This window comes from Colobus angolensis, unplaced genomic scaffold (genome assembly GCF_000951035.1).
Source record: "Colobus angolensis palliatus isolate OR3802 unplaced genomic scaffold, Cang.pa_1.0 Scaffold451, whole genome shotgun sequence".
Classification (NCBI taxonomy): Eukaryota; Metazoa; Chordata; class Mammalia; order Primates; family Cercopithecidae; genus Colobus; species Colobus angolensis.
The window spans coordinates 501,099-508,667 of NW_012117944.1; the positions used below are offsets into that span (position 1 = coordinate 501,099).

Sequence of the window (7,569 nt, forward strand, 5' to 3'; positions counted from 1 at the left end):
ATTTTCTGGGTAAACTAACTCCATCTCAAAAAAATAAAAAACAAAAGACCCATTATCTTGGAGTTGGAAGGGCCCTTATGAGTACTATATGAGTGACCTTTCTGGCTTCTGGGTTATTGTGAGAAGTGTGACTTTTTGTTGTTAAATTTGTTTGGGGTACATGTGCAGGTTTGTTACAGGGTATATATTGCATGATGCTGAGGTTTGGGCTTCTGTTGATCCTGCCATCTAGGTAGTAAACATTGTACCCAATAGGAAGTTTTTCAGTTCTTGCCCCTCTCTCTCCTTTCCTCCTTTTGGAGTACCTAGTGTCTATTGTTCCCAACCTTATGTCCCTGTGAACCCAGTATTTAGCTCCTTACCCAAGATTTAACTCCCACTTATAAGTGAGAACATGCAATACTTGGTTTTCTGTTTCTGTGTAAATTTGTTTAGGATAATGGCCTCCAGCAGCATCCAACAGCTCCAGTTGCTGCAAAGGACATGGTTTTTTTTTTTTTTTTTTTTATGGCTGTGGAAAAGTGTGAAATTTTTAGGCAGAATATTTGCCTTTCTACTCACTAGCTGGTTGAGCTTGGGCAAGACATAAAAATAACATATTAAACATTTACCATGCCAGCTACAGTGCAAAGTGTATTTATTACCTCGGTCTTCACAGAAGTTTTAAGAGGTATGTAATATTTGTTCTCATTTTAAAGAGGGGACAGCTAAGGTTTAGAGAAGTTCTATAACTTACCCATGGGCACAGCAAATGCATGAGAGAGCCAGGATTAAAATCTAGTTTTGTATGATTTCAAAATCTATTATTTTAGGGAATATTAATTAGTGTAACTATTATGGAAAATAGTATGGAAATTTCTCAAAAAAATTAAAAATAGAGCTACCATATAATCCAGAAATCCCATTTCTGGGTATATTCAAAGGAAATAAAATGAGTGTGTCAGAGATATCTGTACTCCCATGTTCATTGCATCATTATTCACAAAAGCCAAGATGTGGCATTGACCTAAGGGTCCATCAACAGATGAATGGATAAAGCAAATATGATATATATGTACAGTGGAATACTATTCTGCCTTAAAAAGGAAGGAAACTCTGATAGTGAGTGGGAATTAAAACTTGGAGTCTGTTCTGATAGCAGTACCTTATATAACTATCTCTAAAGGAAAACTATGCCAAGCTATCAGTTTAGTATTTACTTCGTATGAACAAAATTTTGTGTTTTCACTTTGTTTCAGGTTGAAGATGAAATCCACTGAGGAGGGAAGTCCAGCACCCTGTGTGCCAGTCCAGAACTGGCCCATCTGTAGACCCCCTGAAAATCATGGGCTTGGATTTGGATATTCTCAACAGAAAGGGTTAAAGGCTGATGGGACCTAAAGCCTGGTACTTGAATTTTGATCACATAAGCTGCCTTAAGTTCTCTTTATTACACGTATGTGTGTCTTTTCTATCTAAAAAGCCTAGCCTAGAGATTCTTTGAGTTACTATTGTATCCTATAATGCTAGGTGGCACTGAGTAAATTGGAATAGAGTCAAATGGAATGGTAATGAAATCTTAACACAAGTATCTGCTGATTTAGTATCAATTTGTAGTTTGTATTAGGCCTTCATGAAGCATCTGTTCACACATATAAAATGTACTTTTTGGCTATGAACACTAGTACTTTGAAGTGATTACTGCCCACAGTCAACAAAATGCTGGGATCATTGATTGTTTATGGAGCATTTCCAAAATACTTAGTAAATACGAAATGTCCTTTGTATGTTGGAATGACACTTGTTTAAAGCATGCATGACTAGAATCCTGCAGGGGGCATCACCCATTGGGAAAGGTATCCCATATTTAACATCAGGATTTATGTGCCAGGTTTTGTGCTATGTGTCAAAACAAAAAGACCAGGCCTCTTGCAATCTGGGTTTTGTTTGTGAGTTGAGATTAATAGAGAAGTTGTCATAAAAAAGGATGAGTTTGCGTCCTTTGTAGGGACATGGATGCAGCTGGAAACCATCATTCTTAAAAAACTATCACAAGAACAGAAAACCAAACACCGCATGTTCTCACTCATAGGTGGGAACTGAACAATGAGATCACTTGGACTCAGGAAGGGGAACATCACACACTGGGCTTATCATGGGGAGGGGGGAGGGGGGAGGGATTGCATTGGGGAGTTATACCTGATATAAATGATGAATTGATGGGTGCTGACGAGTTGATGGGTGCAGCACACCAACATTGCACAAGTATACATATGTAACAAACCTGCACGTTATGCACATGTACCCTAGAACTTAAAGTATAATAATAAAAAAAAAAAAATAGAGAAGTTGTTCCTTTCAACCTATAATTATTATCCTGTAAGAATACTTAGATCAAGTAGTTTTTTTTTTTATTTCCTTTTTTAAAAAATTGATTTTTAGGTTTGGAGAGATCAAGAGTTTTAAGGTAGACATTGTTAAAACTGTAGAAACCTTTCACACCATGTCTTGCTTCTTGTCTTCATTCTCTTAGTTAACCTTGAATCCTATTGATCTGAAAACATTTTACATAGTTAAAGCATTATAGAAATGTAGGGCAAGGAAGGAGTAAAATAACATTTTGATCATATCTGTCTGAGATATTTAAAATGCTTCAGTTTCTTTCCAACCGTCTGAGCTAGCTAGCATGCATTACATTTTAAAGCAAACCATCTTTAGCTCTGCTTATTTTCTGTAGGAAGTACTGTGGTGAAGTGAAAAGAGTATGGAGTTTTGATGGAACTGAATTTAAATCCTAGCTCTTATTAGTTAGGTGACCTTAGGAAATTTATGTAATTTTTCTGAGCCTCAATTTTCCTTGTAAATAGGGGGTTGTAAAATTTAAATGATACAAATTCTATACAGCTTGACAGATAGGATTTCCAAAGAATGATAGCCACTGCTTTCTTTCTGTCAGCTTATTTTAGACCCATTCTTAAAGGCACTGATGTCCAGCCTTCTGATATGATGGGAATGTTCTATGTTTATACTGCCAATATAGCTATTGAGTAATGAAAATGTGAGTAGGGTAATGGAGAAATTTAATTTTTAACTCTAAGTGGTTGCTTATTGGACATGCAACTTTAAGGTCCACTTAGGACCCACTGTTTTTGCTTCATGAAGCCTTCCTTGACCAATCCTACTTTTTTTCTTAACCTTACTTGCTTTCTACCACTTATTTGGTAGTATGTTAATTTCTATGAGTCTTGTCTCCCTGGCTGATTGTATCTGAGGTTATGGAATTTTAAATCTCCACATTGCTGCATGAAAAAGAACACAATGATAAAAGTATAACTAGTATTTTTAGCTAACAAGTTTTAGATGATCATTACAAGTAAATAAAAACAATTTCTAGCTAGTAATTAGGGGAAGAGTAGGGAATAGTGTGAAGGTTGCCTGCAAAGATGAACTGTGCATCTAGTGTGTATTTGACCTTAAAGTTCAGATTACACTCAAATGCTGGAAGAGGAAATTAAAGCAAGTCTCTTTCTTACATTGCCATTTTGTGGCAGACTTGGGTTCCAAATGTTACTAATTCAATTTTCCTGTGTAAAGGGAAGAGTTTCTTCAGATTATTTTGACAAAGGATTACAAAGAGTAAAGGTTAAATACAATCCGGCATTGGCTCAAATGAAACTGAAACATGCTTTGAAAAAACTATTTTGGATTATTTTCTCATTTAGCTGAATCTTACAAGTTCTTGACTCCTTTCTCTTGCGTAACTGTTTTCTTACTGTGAGACTGTTGACCTTTATAGCCTTTCAGAAGTTGGTTAGACTATTGTGCAGTTTTATCCAAACTTGTAAATTTATACAAAATTAAGCTTGTGTACAGGTCCTGCTCTGTTTTTTTTTTTTTCTTGAGACAGGTCTTACTCTGTTGTCTAGGGTGGAGTACGGTGGCATGATCACAGCTCACTGTAACCTTGAACTCCTGATCCTGCCCTATTTGATATTGAGCTTGGGCATTTGGTGACATTCTCCGAAAGATGAGTCAATAGTTTATATTAACGAATGGAGAGTTAAATAAAGGATGAACAGTTACTCTAAATTTTCTTGTGACTTGGTGTAGAACATGCTGGTGTGAGTTGTCATGTAATCATAACCTTTGTGAATTTATTTTTTAAAAATTTTCCAGAAATGATCCTAGGTAATTGATAGATCCTGTGGTTCAACTGGATTTCTAGATAGAAGCTGGATTCATGTGATGCCAGAGGTAAGAGTAAGAGCAAAATCTTCATTTTTACCTCATTTGGATTTCTAATCACCTAGCAAGACTTGGGACTCAGTGTTATTAGTGGATGGAATTTGGTAATTGAAAAAAATCCCCAGTTCTAACCTTAAGAGAATTTTCCTGTTTAGGGATAAGGAGCCAGTGCTGGTTTGCCCTTCCCCAGTCATTTACAGTTTGCCATGATGAAATGCATGTTAAGTCCGTGTTTCAGCTGATCAGCCTGATTAAACACATGCTCTGAGCAGACTAAAGCTAGGGGCAAACACCTGCAATTGAATTCTGCTTGTTGGAATTCATACTGGGATTTAGTCTGTAATCCCAAGTGATTCTTAAACCTTAATAAATTAAGAATTTATATATAATAAATTTATATAAATAATAAGTTAGGAATTTGAGACTAATTTATTGTGCTTTGATCTTTTGTGATATCTCTATAATCCCAAAAAATCACTTTTGTGAGTTAGAACTAGGGTCAGGAATCCTTAATCTAAAAGTTCAAACACTACAGAAAAAGCACTGGCAACTGGTATAATTCTATAGGCAATTTAGCCTGGCAGTTTTAAACCAATCACTATTTTATCAATCTATACATATAGATTAAGGGAAACACAGAGTTGGTTAAATCAATTTTGTGAAGACTATACAATACAACACTACATAGTCACTTAAAAGTTATGATACAGGTTTATGTTTATTGAAATAGAATGATATTCATGACACATGAAAAACATTATAGAGCAATGTGTTTCTGCTTATATATTTTTATATGCATATGTTTGCTTAAGAAATCGGAAAGGATATATATACTAAAATACTAGGGGTTATTTTCTCTAGAATTGAGTTCTACAAGTAATCTTGCATTATTATAAACCTATTTTCTAATTTTATTGTATTCATGTATTGTAATATTTTAAAAGTTATTTGAAGTAACTTAGGACAAGCTTATATTCTTTACCCATGCCTGCATTTTCAGCAGAGAATTAGGTAGAAAGAAGGGTGAAATACGGGAAATACAAACAACTCAAAGTAATGTCAGGACTTCAAATAATTTTTTAGCTTTTGTTGTCTTTTGCAGAAGCAAAATTTCAAGAGACTGAAACCAGATCTGAGTCTCACTGTTCCAGTCTGGACCTCTTTGGTGCTGTAAATCCTGGATATACAGTAGATGATTACTGCATTTTTCTTTTATGGTAAGGCTTACGTTGATATTGAGAAGCTTTGACATATATATGAGTCTTTGAAAATTCAGGTTTGTGACTTCATGGCCAGCTGCTAAGGTGCTATAAGTTTCATTTTTTAAATGTCAGTTGAGGCCAGGTGTGGTGGCTCATGCCTATAATCCTAGCACGTTGGGTGGCCAAGGTGGGTGGATTGTCTGAGCTCAGGAGTTTGAGACCAGACTGGCCCACATGGCAAACCCCATCTCTACTAAAAAAATACAAAAAATTAGCTGGGCGTGGTGTAGTGCAACTGTACTCCAGCCTGGGTGACAGCGAGATTCCATCTCCAAAAAAAACAAAAAACAAAAACAAAAAAGTCAATTAAAGATGTAGAGAAGTAGCATAGTATAGTATATATATGGGTTCTGGAGTCAGACTGGGTTCAAACCCATGCTTTCTATCACTTCACCAGTTATGCAGTATTGGCAAGTTTCCTAATTATCTGTGTCTTAGTTTTATATTTTATATTTATATTTTAGAGAATGGCAATAGTATTTGACTCAGGGTGGTTATTTTGAAGATTAAATTAGTAAGAGTGTGGGTAAAGCATATAGTAAATGCTCAGTTTGATGTTAACTATTTTGTCTTCAGAATCCATGTTTATATTTCTCTTAGATTCTGTACTACCTGGCAATTTTTGACATCTGCATAATAGATTGACGAAAATTCTTTGTTTTGGCCTGACGTGATAGCTCACGCCTGTAATCCCAGCACTTTGGGAGGCGAAGTGGGCAGATCACCTGAGGTCAGGAGTTCAAGACCAGCCTGGCTAACATGGTGAAACCTTGTTTCTACCTAAAATACAAAAATTAACTGGGTGTGGTGGTGTGCACCTGTAATCCCAGCTACTCGGGAGGCTGAGGCAGGAGAATTGCTTGAACTTGGGAGGCAGAGGTTGCAGTGAGCTGAGATCGTACCACTGCACTCTAGCCTAGGTGACAGAGCTAGACCTCGTCTCAAAAAAAAAAGAGGAAATCTTTGTTTTTATTGCTTATATCTCTTTCTGTTAATTAGATTACCCCTCATTACCTTCACCCTGCCCCTGAAAACTTAATTAAGTTCTAGAATTAGTCACAGGCACTATAGTGTGTATCTTTACATAATTGTTGGAATAACATTTTCTTTAGTTGATTAATCTTGATTTTGGTACTAACTGTTTATCTAGTTCCTCATTTTGCATTGCCAAATCACTTGATCCTTAATGATCTCTTCTAGCTCTTCTAGCCACTCTGTCGCCCAGGCTGGAGTGCAGTGGCCGGATCTCAGCTCACTGCAAGCTCCGCCTCCCGGGTTTACGCCATTCTCCTGCCTCAGCCTCCTGAGTAGCTGGGACTACAGGCGCCCGCCACCTTGCCCGGCTAGTTTTTTGTATTTTTAGTAGAGACGGGGTTTCACCGTGTTAGCCAGGATGGTCTCGAACTCCTGACCTCGTGATCCACCCGTCTCGGCCTCCCACAGTGCTGGGATTACAGGCTTGAGCCACCGCGCCTGGCCTGATCTCTTCTAGTTCTTACTTAGATGTAATGATTCCTATCTTATAAGAGTCTCTTGATGTCTTATTTTTTTTTTGAGACAGGGACTCACTTCATTGCCCAGGCTGGACTGCAGTGGCACAATCAGGGCTCACTGAAGCCCCAGCTTCCCAGCCTCAGGTGATTCTCTCACCTCAGGCTCCCAAGTAGCTGGGACCACAGGCCACCATGCCTGGCGAATTTTTTTTTGTATTTTTTGTAGAGACGGGGTTTTGCCATGTTGCCCAGGTTGGGATGTCTTTATTTTTTATAAACGTTTCTTAAATTAATGTGGTTGGAGGTAAACTTTGATGGCTGTTCCTCTCACTGCTTGGAGCCTTAGGCAGTGGGATTTTGATCCATCATATATCAAAAATGGCTTATCTTCACTCAGGGCACCATGAGGATGGGCTGGCTGTCCGTTAGTGCCTTCTGATTTTTGCGGAGTCAAACAATTACTAAATGGGTGGTGATTCTAGATTAAGAAAATGTACGTGTGATTAAAAAACTAAAAGAAGCAGCCTAGTTTCAAAACATGAGCATATAGTAATTAGATAGCTCTCATCTAGCGCTATGAAAGAAAGCCA

General features: G+C 37.3%; 1 protein-coding gene across 3 annotated transcripts in view; it reads left to right on the plus strand.

Annotated features, from left to right (window-relative positions):
* CCNB1IP1 (cyclin B1 interacting protein 1, E3 ubiquitin protein ligase) overlaps nucleotides 1–7,569 on the plus strand; it is a 21,321-nt gene that overhangs the window by 1,872 nt on the left and 11,880 nt on the right. For 2 of the 3 annotated variants that reach the window (XM_011957929.1, XM_011957928.1), the window contains exons 2-4: nucleotides 1,239–1,435; nucleotides 4,156–4,233; nucleotides 5,327–5,441. The gene's annotated coding sequence lies outside the window, so the exon portion shown is untranslated. The remainder of the gene's footprint in view (nucleotides 1–1,238; nucleotides 1,436–4,155; nucleotides 4,234–5,326; nucleotides 5,442–7,569) is intronic. The other variant, XM_011957931.1, reaches the window with a different exon arrangement.